This window comes from Melospiza georgiana, chromosome 23 (assembly GCF_028018845.1).
Source record: "Melospiza georgiana isolate bMelGeo1 chromosome 23, bMelGeo1.pri, whole genome shotgun sequence".
In the NCBI taxonomy this organism is placed as follows: Eukaryota; Metazoa; Chordata; class Aves; order Passeriformes; family Passerellidae; genus Melospiza; species Melospiza georgiana.
Genome location: NC_080452.1, coordinates 2430659 through 2449247, shown reverse-complemented (window position 1 = coordinate 2449247; position 18589 = coordinate 2430659). Strand labels below are relative to the sequence as shown.

The following is an 18589-nucleotide window of genomic DNA, read 5'->3' as shown; positions in this document are numbered from 1 at the left end:
CTGAGGCACCCAGGGAAGGACCCTGAGACCCATGGGTCCGTCCAGCCACTGCCCATCCCTGGGACTTCCATTCCTTTGGAAATCAAATCATGGGAGTCCCATTCCTATATGTTCCGCATTGCATGGGACCTCTATCCCAATATTTACATTCCCCAGGATCTCCATGGCCCAGTATCCCATTCCCAAAGAACCCTCTCCTATTCATTTCATCCCCTGAAATCCTCCTTTCCCCAGGACCTTGATTCTCCAAGGACCCCAATTCCTACAGGACCCCACATTCCCCCAGCATCCCAATTGCATGACCTCAAATCCCTGCAGCCCACATTCCCCTGGGACTCCCATCTCTGAGTCCCCCCAGCCCTGGGGACCCCTATTCCCTGGTGATTCCCCCTCTTCAGGATCCCCATTCCCAGGGCCCCTCTCCCTGGGATCCCCCATTCCCCTGGACACACAGCCCTGGTTCCCAAAACTCTCTGAGCCCCCCACTCCTGGGAACACCATGTCCCACTGTGTTCTGTCCAATCTTGTCCCTGCTCTGTCCCATCCCTGCCAACAGCCTGTGCCCAGCTTGTGGCCACCCTGCCCCCACCAGGTGCCACCTACGCATGGGGATGAGACCTGACCTCGCTTCCTTCCCCTTTGGCCAAACAGCCACCACCCAGGGGACAGCCACCCCCGGCAGTGAGTGACAGCCAGTGCACATGGCTGGGGACACCGGGATGGCCGGCAAGGTGGCACTGCTCCTGTGAGCTGAGTGCCCCATACATGGGCCTGACACCCTGGGGATGGAGAGGGGACGGGGCACAGGGGGGGTGTGGGGTCCCCTGAGGTCCCCAATGGCATCAGAGCCAGTCCATGTTACCCACAGCAGACCTTGATGGGACTCTGACTGATGCAGGAATTTGGGAATGGGGATGTGGGAGACAGGAATGTGGGGACTGGCACCTTTGGGCTCAGGTAGCTCTGGGCATAGGGACAAGGGAACTGGGATGCAGGGACAGAAGGGGACAAGAAAAGTGAAGATGTGGCCATGGGGATGGGCTCATGGGGATGGGATCATGAGCTGGTGGGGGTGACCTGGGCCAGCATGGGCTGTGTCTGTGATGTCCTCATTCCCAGGATGTCCACAGTGTCCCCATGTTCTGACTCAGCCCAGGGTAGCTTCAGTCTCCCTGTTCCCAAGGTGCCTGTGCCACATGGATGTGCTGCATGGGTGGCTGTGACACAGACATGTCTCCCTGCTTCGCCAAATATCTTTTGGGGACCACCATCACACACTTTCCCACTGGAGCTGCTGTCCCCATGGGGACAGCTTGGGGAAGCCATCATGCCCTGTGCCCCAGGTGGCTCTGTCCCCACCGTTCCACCCCCACCCAGCCCTGTCCCTTCTCCCTTCCAACCCAGACCCTTGGCCTAGCTGGTGAGTCTTCAAGGGATGCCATGGCCCCACCTCGCTCTCCCCAGCCCCACGCTGGCTCTGGCAAGCTGGTGTCCCCTGTCACCTTCAGCTGCCCAGACCACCCAGTTCCTCGTGGAGCCCCCCTGGAGGCCGGCGGTGCTGTTGGACTGGGTGACACTGACCTGCCAGGGCTCAGGGACAGCTGGTGACACTACCTTGTACAAGGACAAGCAACGCCTATGGCAGGAGGAACGTGACCACTTCACTATCAACATGGAAGGCACCCACATGTGTGACAGACCTGGCACTGGGTGCAGCCCCCCCATGCCATGACAGTCTCAGACAGTGAAGGGTTTTGGGTGTCCCCAGCCTGGCATCACAGGGCCCCCAAGGGCTCTGGGTGGTGTCTGCTCCATAGGTAATCTCCTGTGTAACCAAAGCCCGTCCCCTGCTCTGTGGACATCCCAGAGCATCCGAGTGTGGAGAACCCCATGTTGGAATTGGGCACCCCTGGTGCCCTGGGTGTGACCCAATGGGGGGACCCTTATGAAAACGGGACCCCCGGTGTGACAAGACCCCTGTGTCCCGCAGCCCTGTTGGTGCTGCAGATGTTGGCACGGGCACTGCTGCAGGGAGACACGGTGACACTGCGCTGCCAGCACTGGCGGGACATGCCACACACAGAGGTGCGATTCTACCATGGGGACAAGGAGATGGGGAGGTCCTGCTATGGGGCCGAGCTGTCCCTGTGCCCTCTGCAGCTGCACCACAGTGGCCACTACACCTGCAGGGGCTGGGTGGACACCGAAATGTCAATGTGGGCACAGTCGGTGCCAGTGACAGTGACAGTGCATGGTGAGCACCTGTATGGCTGGAACTCCAGTCTCCTGACATCCCCAAAGCCACTTCCCAGCAGACTCAGAGTCACAGTCCTCACCTCCCCTCTCCTTCCTAGAGCTCTTCTTGGTGCCGGTGCTGGAGGGTCCCCCCGAGCCCACCGTGGGGACCCCTTGACTCTCAGCTGCCTCAGCACCCCCAGCCCCCTGTGGCCCCGAGCCCCCCTCCTGCATGTGTTCTACCGGGACGGGCAGGTGGTGGGGGGCCCCCAGGAGTCCCCGCAGCTGCTAGTGCCCACCGTACAGCTGCCAGGTGCACTCTGAGGGGCAGCCGTGCAGAAGAGCAGCGCCCGGCTCCGTATCATGGTGCACAGTGAGTGTGGGGATGAGCGCAGGGAGCCCCCACAGCCTCCTTGGGCCCCCAGCACTGCACAGGGACTCCCAGCGCTCCCTGACACCTGCCCTGTGGCCCTAACCTTTCCCAGATCTGTCCCTGGCTCCCCTCCTCCTTTCTCGGGTCTTTCCCCAGATCCCCCAGCCCTACATGGATACCCCCCATCCTTCCCTGACACCTTTTCCATGTCCTGCCCTCCCTGCCCCAGGTCCCTCCCCAGGTGCCCCATTCCTCACCCATGTCTCGCTATCCCTCACCGGATCCCCTCAGTCCTTCTTGCTTCCCCCCACCCCTCTCTGAGGTCCCCGCACATTCCCCAGGTCCCACCATCCTCTCCCTGGGTTCCCATGCCCTCCCTGGTGTTGCCCCCACTCCCTCTCCAGGTGTCTCCCCTCCTGAACGCCCCATTCCCCTGTTTCCAAGCCTCCCCATCTCTGTGCCCCCTCTCCCACATTGGGGTCCTGCTGCCCCTCCGTGACTGCCCCAGGTCCCTCACTGTCCTCTGCTGTCCCCCCGTCCCACAGGGGTCCCACCTTCGGGGGTGTTCCCCAGGATGACAGGTGGCACTTGGGGACAACCTGGTTCTGGGCTGCGCAGTGGCCATGGGGACAGGTCCCCTGTCCTTCTCGCACCGGGAGGGCTCAGGGGCACTGCTGGGCACTGGCCCCCTCCTGGAACTGCGCCACATGGGGACAATGACAGCGGCCAGTACCTATGCCGGGTCAGCGACGGGGACAGCGTGGCTGAGAGGGACCCCCTGAATGTCACCGTCCTGGGTCAGAGGGACCCTCAGGCTGGGGGTGACCCTACCCACGGCACCCCCATACCACCTCGCCAGGTGCCAGCCCTGTCTGTGTCCCTGCGGGGAATGTGTCCAATTTATGTCAAAAGCGCACGCTTACTGAGGAAACCATTGGCTGTGGCAACGACGTCCAGTTATGGACAATTCAGGACAAACCGGACCAGGGACATCAGCTTTTTTTTTTATTTTCAGCACATCAGTCTCAAGACATTGGTAAACAATGGAGACAGGATTTTAACAGCTCGCTGATCCACAGGGAATGCCAAGGAGGTGTGGTATTACAGCATAGCATAAAACCATCTCAGCCTAGATTTCAGCCAATCATACATAGAACAACACATATTGACAAGCATTCTATGCAATCTTATAAAACACACGTAATGGTAGTTAAAACAAAGACTCATTCATAAAAGACAAAGAACAGAGCTCTATTCATGCTAACTTTCTAAAGATATACATTAAATAACCTTGTTGCCATCCTTAAGCCAATTCTACAGAGGCCTATTGTTATTTGTCACGTATGCTCTACTGCTTAGAAAACTTTTTTGCTGTGTTTGCAATGCTAACAAAATTTCAGTCTGAGGCCTATTCTTTTTTAACCATTTCTTAAAAACCCTCTAACTTTATGAATTCCAGCATGTCCCCACAGTGCCTGTGGCCAATGCCACCATCACCCTCAGTCCCCTGTCACAGAAGGTGCGTGCAGGTGACAACGTGACCCTGCACTGCTTGGTGCAGGTGGGCTCAGCCCCTGTCACCTTCACCTGGCTGCACAATGGGCAGGAGGTGGCCTGGGGTCCCCTCCTGGAGCTCAGGGACATCGATGTGGGACATTCAGGCACCTACCAGTGCGTGGCCACCTACCAGTGCGTGGCCACCAACCAGCTGCGACACGATGGGCACCGCGTGTTCCGGGCACTCAGCCCTGAGCTGGCCCTGGAGGTGACACCTGGCTCATCCTGGGTCACAGGTGGGGTCACACAGGGTCACTGGGGTGTTACTGACCCCCATGGTTCAGGGTCACCTCAGTGTGTCCCACTCTATTCCCAGCAGTGGCTGTGAATGTTGGGAGGACCCTCCTGTTCCTGCTCCTGCTCCTGGCTGTCATCGGGGCCTGTCACTGGTGGCACTGCAAGGTTGGTGACAATGGGGGGGATGGGGGGGTCCTGGAGTGAGGGGAATCCCCCACAGTGGGGGCAGAGATCAGGGATCCAGTGGGAATTGGGGTCCAGTGGGGATTTGGGCTCCCATGGGTGATTGGAGCTGCTGAGATCCCAGGAAGGTTCAGGGGTCCCAGTGTCCCCTCGGTCACCCCTTCCCCTTTTCCTTGCTGCCACCAGGAAGCTCCAGGACAGGTGACTGGGGAGCTCAGGCTGGGACTCCCCTTTCCCCCTCCCCAGACAGCACCAGCACCCCCCTTATCCCCACAGGACCCCCCAGGAGGAGGGGGCTGTGCTCAATAACCACATTGTGGGCACCGAGTGGGCAAGGACTGAGTATGGGGGGGCAGGAACACATTTGTTTTGCGGAGAAAAGAAAAAGTACTCCACAACTTTTTGAAAGTGTTAAAGCTGGTATGTTTCTTACAGCGCTTGACGCATGCCGAGATTGCTCTCCTCAAAAAAGGCATGCGGACCTCTGAGAACTTCAGGTCTCTTTTTATCTCTCTCAAATACATATGCATACAGTTTCACAATAGGTTCATACATATTCATTTTTATGGGTTTCCTGTGACATTTGCCACTAGTTCCTTTTTATCTGAAAGAATTCCGAGGTCAGGCTGACTTGCCCTTACAGCAGTCCCTGTCTCTCTCTATCATTTTCTGTCTCCCCCCTTTATCTCTGTCCTTCACTGAAATAAATTCACTGAGCTTAGGCCTTGAAGTCTGGCTAAATAACTATGGTTTCTAACCACAGATTTTACTCGAAAATGTACATTTCACCTAAATTAAAATGGATTTCTATCTGGGAAATTTTTCATTTTGCCTCATTCTCCCCTTTCCTAAAAGGGGCAAGTAAATGCTTTTACTTTGTACAAATTCTTATTTGTACAAAGTAAAAGAACAACAAGTGTACTTTAGTGCTTTACCATGTATGTTTCATAATGGATAATCTTAAACTTATTCTAACTAATATTAACAAAACTACAGTAGGATGACACAACTTATAAAAGATTCTAATTGCAGTTGGTGACTACTTAAAGACCACATCTCACCAGTGATGATCTGCATTTTGTTTTATTCTTTGCAGAATTCTAGCTATTTCTTTTTGTATCACATTGGACAGTTCTTTCTGCTTCTTTGAGTTTTTTCTTTAGGATCTTTAGTAGGTCTTGGTGCTTAATTAATTGTTTTACTAATCTAAGGTCCATTCTAATAGGAATAGGTGATAGTCTGTGATTCATTGTGTAATTGCTTTCAATCAACTGGTGGGATGTCACTCGCTCTAAGTACGAAAAACTACACTTGATAATCTTAACAAATTACAAATACAGAAATTAGAATGATTTCTACTAGACAAGATAACATCATTGCTATCAATTTTTACAGCAGCACAAGCAGTTCTCAGGCACACACACTCTTTTCTAGTATATACGAGCACAGTTTTTGTCAGTGACTGGATGAACTTTGAAGTGACAAATACTCTGTTCAGTGTCTAAACACTCATCTTGGGCATTAATAGTATTGCTTTCACAAATGAATCCCATGTATTCTCTAGTAATGCAAGACTCTAAGTTTACTGTCTGCACTTTTCATTAATCTTTTGTGCCCACACTCTATGTTCTGAAGGGTGGAGTACTGTTTTTTCATGGTTTAATCTTAGTGCAATGATGGGATGGATAACATAAACAGTGGCATTACATATGGTAAGCACAAAGGCAGTGGCCACATTAGAAGCAGGATCATAGGTGAAATTCACTGTAGTCCACCAGGATTGAAACTGCCTTTTAAAATCAATTGCATTATCTCAAACAATTTTCTAAATTTCAGCTGAAAAATTACTTTCACCCCTTTCCCATATGATCAGAGCTGCTGTTGCTTGCATCTATAACTGTGCTTGTATACAACTGAAAGCTAAAGACACATTATCCTGAACTGTACTAAGTGCTTTTGTTATTAACTTGTGGTCTTCGTCCCCAGCTTTTTCGTACTTTCTTACTTTGGCAGTACTTTCAAAATCTGCCACTGGCTAGTTCTTAATGCCAATAGAGATGACTGTAAAGGCTGCTTCAATTTTGTTAGGCTACCTGCTGCAGTGGCCAGTTTATTCATCAGTATTTTTGAATCAATTCCATTTAAAACTCTTAATCTTGTCCTTAATATCTCAGTTAGATCCTTTCTTATTCTGCTCTGGAGATATAGTTGTCTTTGTATATCTAGCCTTATATAGCCTTCAAAGGACATTTTTAGGAAGGAGGAGCAGGCTGGTTGGACTTTTGAGATGTTAATTTGCATTAGCAACTCAATACTTTTGAGAGACCATTCTGGATTGAGTAATAGTTGTTGTTCTCTTACATTCTTTACTATGTAGGGGCCTATTTCATACACTTTAGGTTCAAGTTTGGCTTGAGTCTGAACTATTTGAGTCCTAGTATGGGTTGTATAAGGCCCTGCTGTTGTAAAAAGTGCAGTGTCTACTTTGAATTTAAATGAAAGTCTGGTAGCAACTCGACCTCAAAGGCAGGTCACTTCTACAGGTTGTAATTAGGTGAAATTACACCAACAGTCTGATTGACTTAGGCTATCACAAACTTCCTGGTGTTCATATACACCAGGAGAGGTTGAGTCACTAATTGCATCTGGTCTCTCAAAGGCCGTCCTATTGATGACCTGGCACCTTACTTTGATTTCTTCTCCTCTGATTCTTTGATGTGCCCACAGTTCTCATTCCTGCCATTCTTGCTTCTCATATACCCAATTCCCGTGGATTACTACAGTAGATACGTTTAAATCTTTTATCTCAGGAAGTTCTCTCATGGATCCAGTATACTCATTAAAAGCCTGGGACCAAGGCCATTCAGCATTGCTTCGGATAGAGGTACTCTCTAGTTCTGAAACTTCAGTTATAATTACATACAAAACAATTCTGTAAACTAAAGTATGAGCTACCCCCAACTGCAATATACTCATTTTGCCCGAGTAAATTTTAGTCTCAATTAATTGACTTCTGGTGTCACTGGTGTCACTCTCCAAGGGACTTTAGGGCTTTGTTCACTTGAGAGTGATGGATCCAGGCATTCTGCTCTTTGATTTTGATTGCAGTGAAGGTGGTGAGAATTACTTGCAGCGGTCTCTCCCACTCTGGTTCCAAAGTCTTCTCTGTAAGCGACTTAACATATACATCATCCCTTGGCTATCTAACTCCCTGCTCCGAGTTCCAGCAGCATGTTTCTCAATTTCTCTGAGTTATTTGCTTAAAGTCACCATGTAGGTGGCCAGTGTTATCACCCTAATGTGGGTGGACCTTCCTTTTGTATTCCATATGGTCTTCTATAAGGCATTTCAAAAGGATTCAGCATTCCTTTATCTCAAGGTTTAGTTCAAATTCGCAGTAGTGCCAGTGGAAGAGCTTGGTGCTAAGGTAGATGAACTTCTTGCCCCAGTCTTACAATCTGCTGCTTAATCAAATGATTCATTTTCTCTACCTAGCTACTTGATTGGAGCAGTATGGAGTGTGAAGTTCCTAATCTATGCCCAGGTGGCTACTAATCTGTTGCACTGCCTTGGAAATGAAATATGATTCTCTATCTGAGGATAGTGTGGCTGGAACTCTGAAGTGTGGTATTATTTCTTGTAATAATAATCTGGGCACCTCTTGAGCTTTGACAGTTCTGGTGGGGAATGTTTCTGGCCACCTTGAAAATGTATCTATCAATACCAGTAAATAATGATACCCCCCTTTCCCTGGAAGTTGTGAAAAGTTAATTTGCCACTGCTGTACAGGCCTGTAGCCTCTCTCAGTCTGATCGAGTTTTGGCCTGGGGTATTTTTGGGGTTAGTCTGGAGGCAAGGATCACATTGTCGGCTTACCTGAGTGATAGTGGCATATAAATTCCTGAAAACAATTCTTTCAAACAGATGTATGTTCTAGAAAGCCTGTGGAAATTACTACTTCAAAGTCAACACTTCATTTCAATGCACTCTGTATCACTGTCAGCCTTGGTCATTTTGGGAAAGGAGCCACACTCTATAAAAAGCTTTTCAGTAGTTAGGACCTAGTGTGTTTTCTAGTGCTCTTCCTTCACTAGTAACCATGCAAATGGGAAGGGATTACTAGCTCTCTTTCAACAGTAGCCCACCCCTTGCAGTTTTTCGATTAGTATTATTGTATTCTGGCTTACCTTCGAGGAAAATCTGTCTGTAATTATCTCACCCTCTGCTGCTTTCTTTGCCTCTCCATCTGCCAGGTCATTTCTTTCTTCAAATTTTAAGCTCACTCTCTGGTGTGCCTTAATATGCTTTTTCAGGTAGCTGAACTGCTTCCAGCAGCCGGATTGTCTCTTCTACCCCTTGTGAGGTTAGCAGTCCCCTCTCCTTCCAGATGGCTCCATGTGCATGTACGACTCTGAATGCCTTTTGCTCTTTCTAAGGCATGGGTCAATGCATTTATCTCAGCCTTCTGTGCAGAGGTACCTGTTGGTAAGGGTCCAGACTCTATTACCTCTCTGCAGGTAGTCACTGTATACTTTGCATGTCTCTTTTCACTGGCAATGTAGCTACTCCCGTCAGTGAACCAGGTCTCTGCATCGTCCAGAGGAGTGTCCTTTAAGTCTGGGCAGCTGGAGTAGGTAGCTGCAATGGTTTCTAGGCAACTATGGTGTACTGCTTCTCTTTGATTCCACTGAGAAGAGAAGCTGGGTTGACAATATTAGTCACCACTATCTCTACATCATCTTGCTCTACCATGATGGCCTGGTATTTCAGAAACTTCTGTGGTGAAAGCCAGTGGCCACCCTTTTCTTCCAGTACTGCGGACATGATGTGGGACACTAGCACAGTCATTTTTGTCCTAGGGTAGACTTGGGTGCCTCTTGAATATTCAGCACAACTGCTGCTACACTTCTGAGGCAACCTGGCCATCCTTTGACTGTTGCTTAGAGAAGTAAGCAACTGCTTAGAGAAATAGGCAACCTGGCCATCTAGTTGCTTAGAGAAGTAAGCAACTGCCCTTTGGTATGGACCCGAGTCCTGTACCAATATTCCCAGGGCAATCCTTGCATGGAAAAATTGAAAGAATGGTTTACTTACATCTGGAAGTCCCAAAGCTGGAGCTGACACGAGGGCACTCTTTAGCTGGTGAAAGGCCCATGTCGCTCCTTTTGTCCACTGGAGATCTCAGTTTCCATTGGCAATAGGAGCATAGAGGGGTCTGACGAGCAGTCCATAATTATAAACCCACAGCTGGCACTACCCTGCCATGCCTAAGAAGGTTTTGAGTTCCTTTGTTGTCTCGGGGTTTCGGGGTTTGGCGTATGGCTTCCCTGCCTTAAAGTTTGCTGCTCAGCACTCACTTCTTACCCCAGGTAGATTACCTTCTTAGATTACCTTCTGTTTCACTACCTGTGCCTTTTTCTTTGGGACTCTATCCTTGGAGTCCTCGGAAATTCAAAAGGCTTACCGTCCGGGCTTCTCTTGCTTCCCTCGTCTGAGTGGCTACTAAAAGATCATTCACATACTGCAACAGCCTCCTTTCCTCTTGTGGAGCTTCCCGGGACTCTGGGTCTTTGCAAGCTGTTCTCCAATTGGAGTGGGGAATTTTGAAGCCTTCAGGCACATGGACTATGTGAGCTGTGTTTGAATGCAAAAATTTTCTGGCTGGCTTTGTGGATAGGGAGGCAAAAGAAGGCATCTCTTAGGCCTAAAACAGTGAACCAGGTTAGCTGAGGTGTTAAACAAGTTAGTAAAGTATATGGATTTGCTACCACAGGGTATAAATTCTGTGTTATCTTATTGACAGCCCTTAATCCAGTACTATCAATTATTGGGCTGATTCCTTCCTTATCTTCCTTTTGAGGGTACTACTCAATTTTCACTAGTTGTGTTCCTACCTTAAGCTTGATTACCATGGCGGGGGGACATTTTTCACTCTCCCTGGTACAGCAGAGGCCCATACCCTTGAAAACACTTATTTACTTGTTCTAATATCTCCTTACTAATGTCTTTCTTAATTTCAGTGTCTGTTAATGTTAAGCCTAACATCTTTATATCATTTGCCTCCAGAGTAATCTTTCTCATTTGAGAATGTTTAGTCAATTGAACGAATTGTACAAAAGCTTCTAAGTACACATAGTACACATGTTACTTTAAAGGTTTGCAAAAGAATGCCTTCTCAGACTGGCCAGTTGTTCAGTTGTTCCCCACACTACAACATAAACATTCTCCACAGGTACTAAAGCTTTATTTAAAACTGCATATATGGCCCTTGTGTCGACTAAAATTCTACCCTTTTGGGGAGGTCATCTTTATCCTTCCTTCCTTACCTTAGGAGGAGCCTTTAACAAATCATATGTACTCATTTTGCGAACCGTAATCGCTTTGCATTTCAGCATGATAATCTTTGCTTGACTTCATACGTTGCCATCTTATGCTGCATGCTGAACAACACATTTGATTTGCTTTCTCTTTGCCTTGTTTTCCTTTTCAAGGGCCGAGACCAGAGGGTGGTCTGATCTTACAGTCTCTTTACCATTCTGGATGGTTTCTTAAAACAAAAAGACATATCAGCATACAAAAAACCCATCCCATTTACCTTCCTATTAAAAAACAGTTTAACTGCAATGAAGTATTATAAAACTTTTTATTTTCTGAGCTGCTCCTACTGGCAGCCTTCTCCCAGTAAGCCCCTCCAAAAAGGGGCTGATTTAGGAACCTCTTTGTTCTGGTCAGTTCTCATTATCTCTTTCTCCTTGCCCTATCTCACGTCCACCCAAACCTCTTTTCACAGACCTTCACAGTAGTTTATCAGTCTTCCTCCTACACACACACGGCTCCAGGTGGCAGGTATCAGATGTGATTTCTCACATACGAGCATTAAGATCTTAGATTCTGAATCAGCTTGATCAGAAACCTTTAATTTACACTCGGGATATGTGCCCTGACGCTTATTAGGACAGCAATACCAGCGTTTCTCACAAACTCTGCACTGCAATAATACTTAACGCAGCGTGCCAGCCTCTTGATGCACCAAAGGCTCTGAGGAATTGCCCACAAAGGCAGGCTATTCCTTATTACAGAGAACTCTAAATCCCTACAGCAGGCTGTTCTCAGTCCAGACCTACTATCGGACCAGCTGAAATCTCATAAACTCATTCATCTCTTCTATCTAAACTCTGTTTTACAAAATATCAGTCTTTTCTAGTTCTCTTCTTGCTCAGTCTAATTAAGTACTGTGTCTACTTACACTTGTTTTACTGCCTTGCAAAAAGTCTGTGCTTGTCCCAGCTGAAACTGCCCACAGACACAGGCACACACGCACCCCCCCCCCCCCCCCCCGCCATCCCTTATCTCAAATTCACTAGAGCCAAGGCTTGAATTGCTGTTGGGGGGAGAATTCTTGGAATTCCTTTAATTCGCTTGATCGTAGTTAAGCATAAATCACCATACCATAGTTCTTCTGTGTAAAATGCTACTCTTGTTGCAAACAAAATCTTAAAATCTCCACAATCACTACTATACAATCTGACAATCAAATTACCACAATGCAGTGGAAGAAAATCACCACACAAAATCACTGGGAAAGGGCATATCTCTCAAAGTGCCCACTTTTCTCAATACAACACAGCATACCATAATTCAGCATTTACTCACATCAGTTTTTCCTGGACACAATCAAAAAACCAGCACACATGACACAATCAAAAAACCAGCACACATTCTAGAGATCAAGTCTAAACATCCAGGGCTAAGGAACTCTCTGAGCTCATACTCATGATTAAAATGTACCAAATCTACACAAATCACTACATTTAAACACAATAAATACTGTCACTGATGTTCTTCCACTCGCTTCTCTACAAGGCGCTTTTCTCCCTGCCCCCACAGCCTGATGCAGCCGGCGCCTCAGGCCTCACTTAGCTGCTTCAAACACGGGTAGTACTCACTTCCCTCCACACTGCAGAGCACTGTAGATCTACTCTCTTTTATACACCATACACTAACACACTTGCACGATTAGAAACACAGTGCACTGACCACACAATGCATTAACCATACAGCGACACAGTGTTTGACACACACACGCATATAGAGATTCATTCGACCCACCCCCAGGGTTGCTAGAGGCTTCTCCATCAGACAGTGAACCCCCATACAGTGTCCAGACACCACACATACACACACACATAGAGATTCACTCGACCCACCCCCAGGGTCGCTAGCAGTCTGGCCTATCCAAACAATCACCCCCATCTCTACTCCAGCTGCTCCATCAGCTGTACCCAGACGTCTCTGAGTGATTTACTCCCTAGCTCTCTTCTCCCCCGGGACCCCTCAGTATATACCATATCTTCCTCCACAGCCAGCAGGTCCTTGTCTGTCCTCGCAGGAGGCAAGTCAAGATGAGCAGAGCCCCACCAGGAAAAAAAATTCCTAGGGTGCGCCTTGGAGGTCCGTCTATCCCCCCTGCCCCTGCGGGGACAGAGAACTCCTGGCCTGGTTCGCCATAATGTGTTAAGGAGAAAAGAAGAAACCTCACAACATTGTAAAAGTTTTAAAGCTTGGTATGTTTCTTACAGCACTGGACACATGTGGAGATTGCTCTCCTCAAAAAAAGGCATGCGTACCTCTGAGAACTTCAGATCTCCTTTTATCTCCCCTTCCAAATGCATATGCATACAGTTTCACAATAGGTTCATACATATTCATTCCGCGTGACATTTATCAGCAGTTCCTCTTTATCAAAAGAATTCCTAGGCCAGGGCAGATTGGTCTTGTAACCGTTTCTGGGGTTTTTTTGTGTGTGTGTCTCCTCACTATCCTTGTCCTGCAGTGTTCCCTTCAGCTTTGGCCTTACAGACTTTTCACCTCTCCTAGAAACTTCAGCTAATTCAAAATGGATTTTTACTCGGGGGGGATTTTCACTCTGTCTCACAGCTGAGGTTCCATTCAGCAAGACAGTCCAGGCACTCTGCCTGCCCCCAGGCCGATGTTATGTCTTTATATTAAAAATTAGGTATACAATGTTTACAATTACTTTCCAATACCTATCACCTACGTTAGACAGTGAGCTTCTACTCTAAGCCAATCTAAAAGTGCCAACATCACAGCAGATTATGGAGACCAAGAAGAAGAAGGAGAAAGGCTGGACACATCCAGTTCCCTCCATCTTTCCCCATGAACCCCATTCTGGAAAACCCCAAAATCTACTTTTTCACCCCATGATAAATTCACTACCATTCTGCTTAACTGTTGTGGCTTGTAGATCTTCATCTAAAGTTGGTAACTTGCTCCACAGGTCATAATCAAAACCACACAGGCATTTTGGGCTCTGTGCCAGGGTCTCTGAGCCCCTGGCAGGGGTCTTGACTGCTCAGGACAGCCAGAGGGATGTCCTGGGTTCCAACAGGAACCTGTTGAACTTCTGGCATTGGTCTCCTCCTCACAGCAGATTAAGCTGGTGGAATTTGGTGTCCTTTGTCTCATTGGTTCATCTTTTCCTGAGCTCTTGGGCTGACTGGAGCAGCTCCTGCAGGCTTCTGGTTGATGGTCTAGGCAATCGCTTGATCTCAGATCAAAACTAAGCTCAACAGTTTGAAAGAAAACTAAAACAGAAGCCACCAAAGGATTGATACTGCAGACTCTGCAGGCCAGGAGAAAGAAAAAAAAATAAAAGCTTCTTGCTAACAAAAAACCAAGCTAGCTAAGCCATAAAATAATGTCCGACACTGCACCCAGGATGCTCCAGAAGGAGGCTTTAAACCAAGCCTATGCAGGAGCTCCAAGGCTGCCACCCTCTCCCAGATCCACTTTAAACATACAGCAGCCATTTCTGGGCATAAAGCAGAGAATAAGGAACAGGGCATAATCATAAAACCACCCCAAGACATACCCCATGCTGCCAGTGGCTCCCCATTGCTCCTCCCAATGCCAGGGAGGCACAGAGCCCCTGCTATTGGCCCAAGATGAAGCTTTTGGGTTAGACTGGCAGAAATGGGGTTTCTTTGTTCAGCTCTGGGATTCTCCAATTCTGGGCTGCCACTAAAAACCAGGGGCCACTGCCCCTCCCACTCCCAGTGGAGGCACAGAAGGCAAAGATCTCAAAGGGCTGAGAGAAGAACAATTTCCAGCAAACAGCAACAAGAGGACAAAACCAACAGCAACAGCAACAGGATTCAGAATCCCAAGGGTCAGAAAAGGAACAATTTCCACTGAATGCCCCTGACAAGAGCCCCCCATGGCCAGAGCGTGAGTCCAGTGGAGAGTGGATACTGACTGGGACTGTAGGGGCTGGAACCAAGTGCCAGCACCACTGAGAGAGGCTGTGCAGGACATGCCAGAAGTCCAGAACAAGCTGGAGTGCGAGGCAAACAAGTGGTGCCCCCATGGACATTGCCAAAGCCTTTGCCCCCATTCCTGTGGCAGCAGAGGGAAGGACACAGCTTGCCTTGACCTGGAGGGGTATCCAGAGCTCCTGGAAGTGACTGAAAACTCAGCCCCACCCTGTTCCATGGCCTGATCCTGACTGCCCTGGAAAAGGGGGAGGCTCTGGAACCCCCACAGGGCCTTTGTGACATCCTCGTGTGGGGAACATGGCAGAAGATGGGTTTGGGACAGGGGACAAGAGAATCCAGAGCCTCCTGAAGACCACTTTGGCCATCAGAGAAAGGAAGGTCCAGGGCCCTGCCAGATTCCTGTGATGGAGCAAATGGGCTGGGGAAAATATCCAGGGCTTGTTCCTTTTTGGGGACTTTCCCTGGAAATTGTTCCTTTTGTGACCCTTTGGATTCTGAATTTTGAGAACTGAGAAGGATTGGTTCAACAACCTGACTGGGATCCTCCTCCTTCCTGAGCTGAACAGGGCAGAGCTGAACCAACAAAAACCATATCTCCTGGTTTAATCAAAAAGCTGAGTTTTGGGTCCCATAAGAGGGGCAGGGTTGCTGTACCCCCTGGCACTGGGTGAGGGAATAGGGAGCTCCATGGGTACTGGGAGCACTGGGAGCACTGGAATGGGGAGCCCTTGGCAGCCCCCACTCGTGGCCACCCCCTGGGCACAGTGGGCACCCATGGGAAATGGGATGGGGGGGACATACAGGGGGTACCCTAGGGAAGGGACCCCCAGTGCCCCCAGTGTCCTCAGTGCCCCCAGTGCCCCCAGTGTCCCCAGTGTCCTCAGTGTCCCCAGTGCCCCCAGTGTCCCCAGCACGTTCTCACAGATGTCACTGGGGTCCCACTGTCACCTGTGGGATCCCGGCAGCTCAGAGCAGGTCACCTGGGGGGATGAGGCACAGGGGGGCCCCGTGAGAGACACCAGTTGTGGGCAAGTGGGTGGGGTGACACACGTGGGTGGTGTGTCCCTGTCCCTCCGCTTTACTCACCCTCTGCCAGCTCGGTGCCCACAACATGGGGGTTCAGCAGTGCCCCCTCCTCTGGAGGGGTTCTGTGTGGATAACAGGGCTCTGGTTGGTGTCAGGGGAGGGGGAAAGAGGAGTCCCAGCCTGAGCCCTCCCCTCACCTGTCCTGGGGCTACCTGGTGGCTGCAAGGGAAAGGGGAGGGGGTGACCGTGGGGACACTGGGAACCCTGAACCTTCCTGGGACCTCAGCAGCTCCAACCACCCACGGGATGCCCAAATCCCCACTGCAGCCCTGATTCCCACTGGACTACTGCTTCCCCCAACTCTCCAAGCATCCCTGAACTTCCCAGAACTTCTGCACCTCTGCAGTGCCCCCAGTCCCCACAGTGCCCCAAACCCTCTGAGCCCCCAGAACCCCAAACCTGGCAGGGAGGGGTACACCCAAAACTCTCCCAGGATGCCAAAAAATTCCCTAACAACCCTGTACAGTCCACCATTAACTCCACAAATCCTCCAGGAGTTCCCCATGCACCCCAATGTTCCTCAAAGCCCACTCAGCGATGACCCTGGAGCCCAACCAAGACCCTCCAAATTCCACCCAAATCCCCCAGGATGCCCTGAGGTCACTGCGAGCTCAGTGTCAGCCAGCTCAGAGGCCCTGGGTGGTGCCGATCTCTGACCCCACTCTGGGGGCTCCCCCTCACTCCAGGACCCCCATCCCTCCCAGTGTCACCCACCCCGGTGGTGCCACCAGTGAGAGCTGCCAATGACAGCCAGGAGCAGGAGGAGGAACAGGAGGGTCTTGCTGACATTCACAGCCACTGCTGGGGACAGAGAGGACACATTGGGGTCACTCTGAACCCTGGGGGTCCTGAACACTCTGGTGACCCTGCGTGACCCCACCTGTGACCCAGGGTGAGTGAGGAGTTTGCAACAATGCCAGCTCAGGGCTGAGTGCCTGGAACACGCGGTTCCCGTCCTGTCCCAGCTGGTTGGTGGCCACACACTGGTAGGCGCCCGAATGTCCCACATCAATGTCCCTGAGCTCCAGCAGGGGACCCTGAGACACCTCCTGCCCGTTGTGCAGTCAGGTGAAGGTGACAGGGCCTGAGCCCACCTGCACTGAGCAGCTCAGGGTCACGTTGTCACCTGCACGCACCTGGTGTGAGAGGGGACTGGGGTTGATGGTGGCATTGGCCACGGGCACTGTGGGGACACAGAGGGGGCTGGCACTGGGCGAGGGGGGATGGGGTGCTGTGGGTGGGGTCATCCTTACCCAAAGGGTCCTGCTCACCCAGGATGGTGACATTCAGGGGGTCACTTTCAGCCACGCTGTCCCCGTCGCTGACCCGGCATAGGTACTGGCCGCTGTCACTGTCCCCAATGTGGCGCTGCTCCAGGTGGGGTTCAGTGCCCAGCAGTGCCCCTGAGCCCTCCCACTGCCAGGAGAAGGACAGGGGACCTGTCCCCGCAGCCAACGTGCAGCTCAGCACCAGTCCATCCCCAAGTGCTACCGGTCCCCAGGGAGCTGTGATGACAGGGACACCCCTGAGGGCGGGACCCCTGCACGGTGACAAAGGAGGGATTGGGGACCCAGGAGGGGTGGGGGACACGGGAGGGGAAAGAGGGGGATTAGAGGGGAGCAGAGAGGATCCCAGTGAGCAGAGGGAGACCCTGGGAGGCATTCTGGGACCTGCGGACAATGGCGAGACCCTGTTGAAAGGCGGAGAAACCCAGGCAGGGATGGGAAACCACACGAGAGGCTGAGGAGACTCAGGGAATGATTTGGGGTTTAGAGATGGGCAGGTGGACCCAGGGAAGGAGGAGAGACCAGCAAGTGGAGTAGGGACCTTGAAAGGGGTCCCTGAGATTCCAGGGAGGCCTGGGGAAGACAAAGAGAGGAGTGAGGGATCTGCAGGGGAATTGAGCAGTCATGGGGAAAACCAAGAAGGATTTGGCAAATTTTGTGTGACCCAGGGACGAGTAAAGGGAGGGATGAAGTATTCAGGCCATTGTGGGGAAACCCTTGGAGTATGTCGGCCTTACCTGTCACCATCTCTGCACTCACTGTGCGCTGTCACTGTCACCAGATCCGACTCTCTCCACTGTGACAGCACCCGGCCCCTGCAGAGGTAGTGGCCGCTGTGGTGCAGCTGCAGGGGGGACAGGGATAGCTCGGTCCCATCATGGAACTCCTCCAGTTTCTTCCCATAGTGGTAGAAGTACACATCCGTGAGTGGTTTGTTCTGTCAGCTCCGGCAGCGCAGTGTCACCGTGTCCCCCTCCAGCAGCGCCCGCGCCGGCACCTGCAGCACCAGTGAGTCTGGGGGACAGAGGGGTCCTGTCACACCAAGAGTGTCAGGAGCATCATGATGGCACTGAGAGGCACCAGAAGCCAACCAATGTGAGAGAAGTCTCCTTGCACAGGGATGCTCTGGGATGTTCCCAGAGCAGAGGACAGGATCTGGTCACACAGGAGGTGACCCATGGAGCACAGCCCACCCAGAGCCCCGGGGTCCCTGTGTGTGCCAGGCTGGGGACACCCAAGCCCCCCTCACCATGTAAGACTGTCACAGGGGGGCTGCGCCCAGTGCCGAGTCTGTCACACCTGTAAGTGCCACTCTCGGTGACAATGAGGTGGTCCTG

General features: G+C 50.7%; 1 pseudogene; it reads left to right on the top strand.

Annotated features, from left to right (window-relative positions):
- Positions 1-18589, top strand: part of LOC131092999 (Fc receptor-like protein 2) — a 48078-nt pseudogene that overhangs the window by 5406 nt on the left and 24083 nt on the right.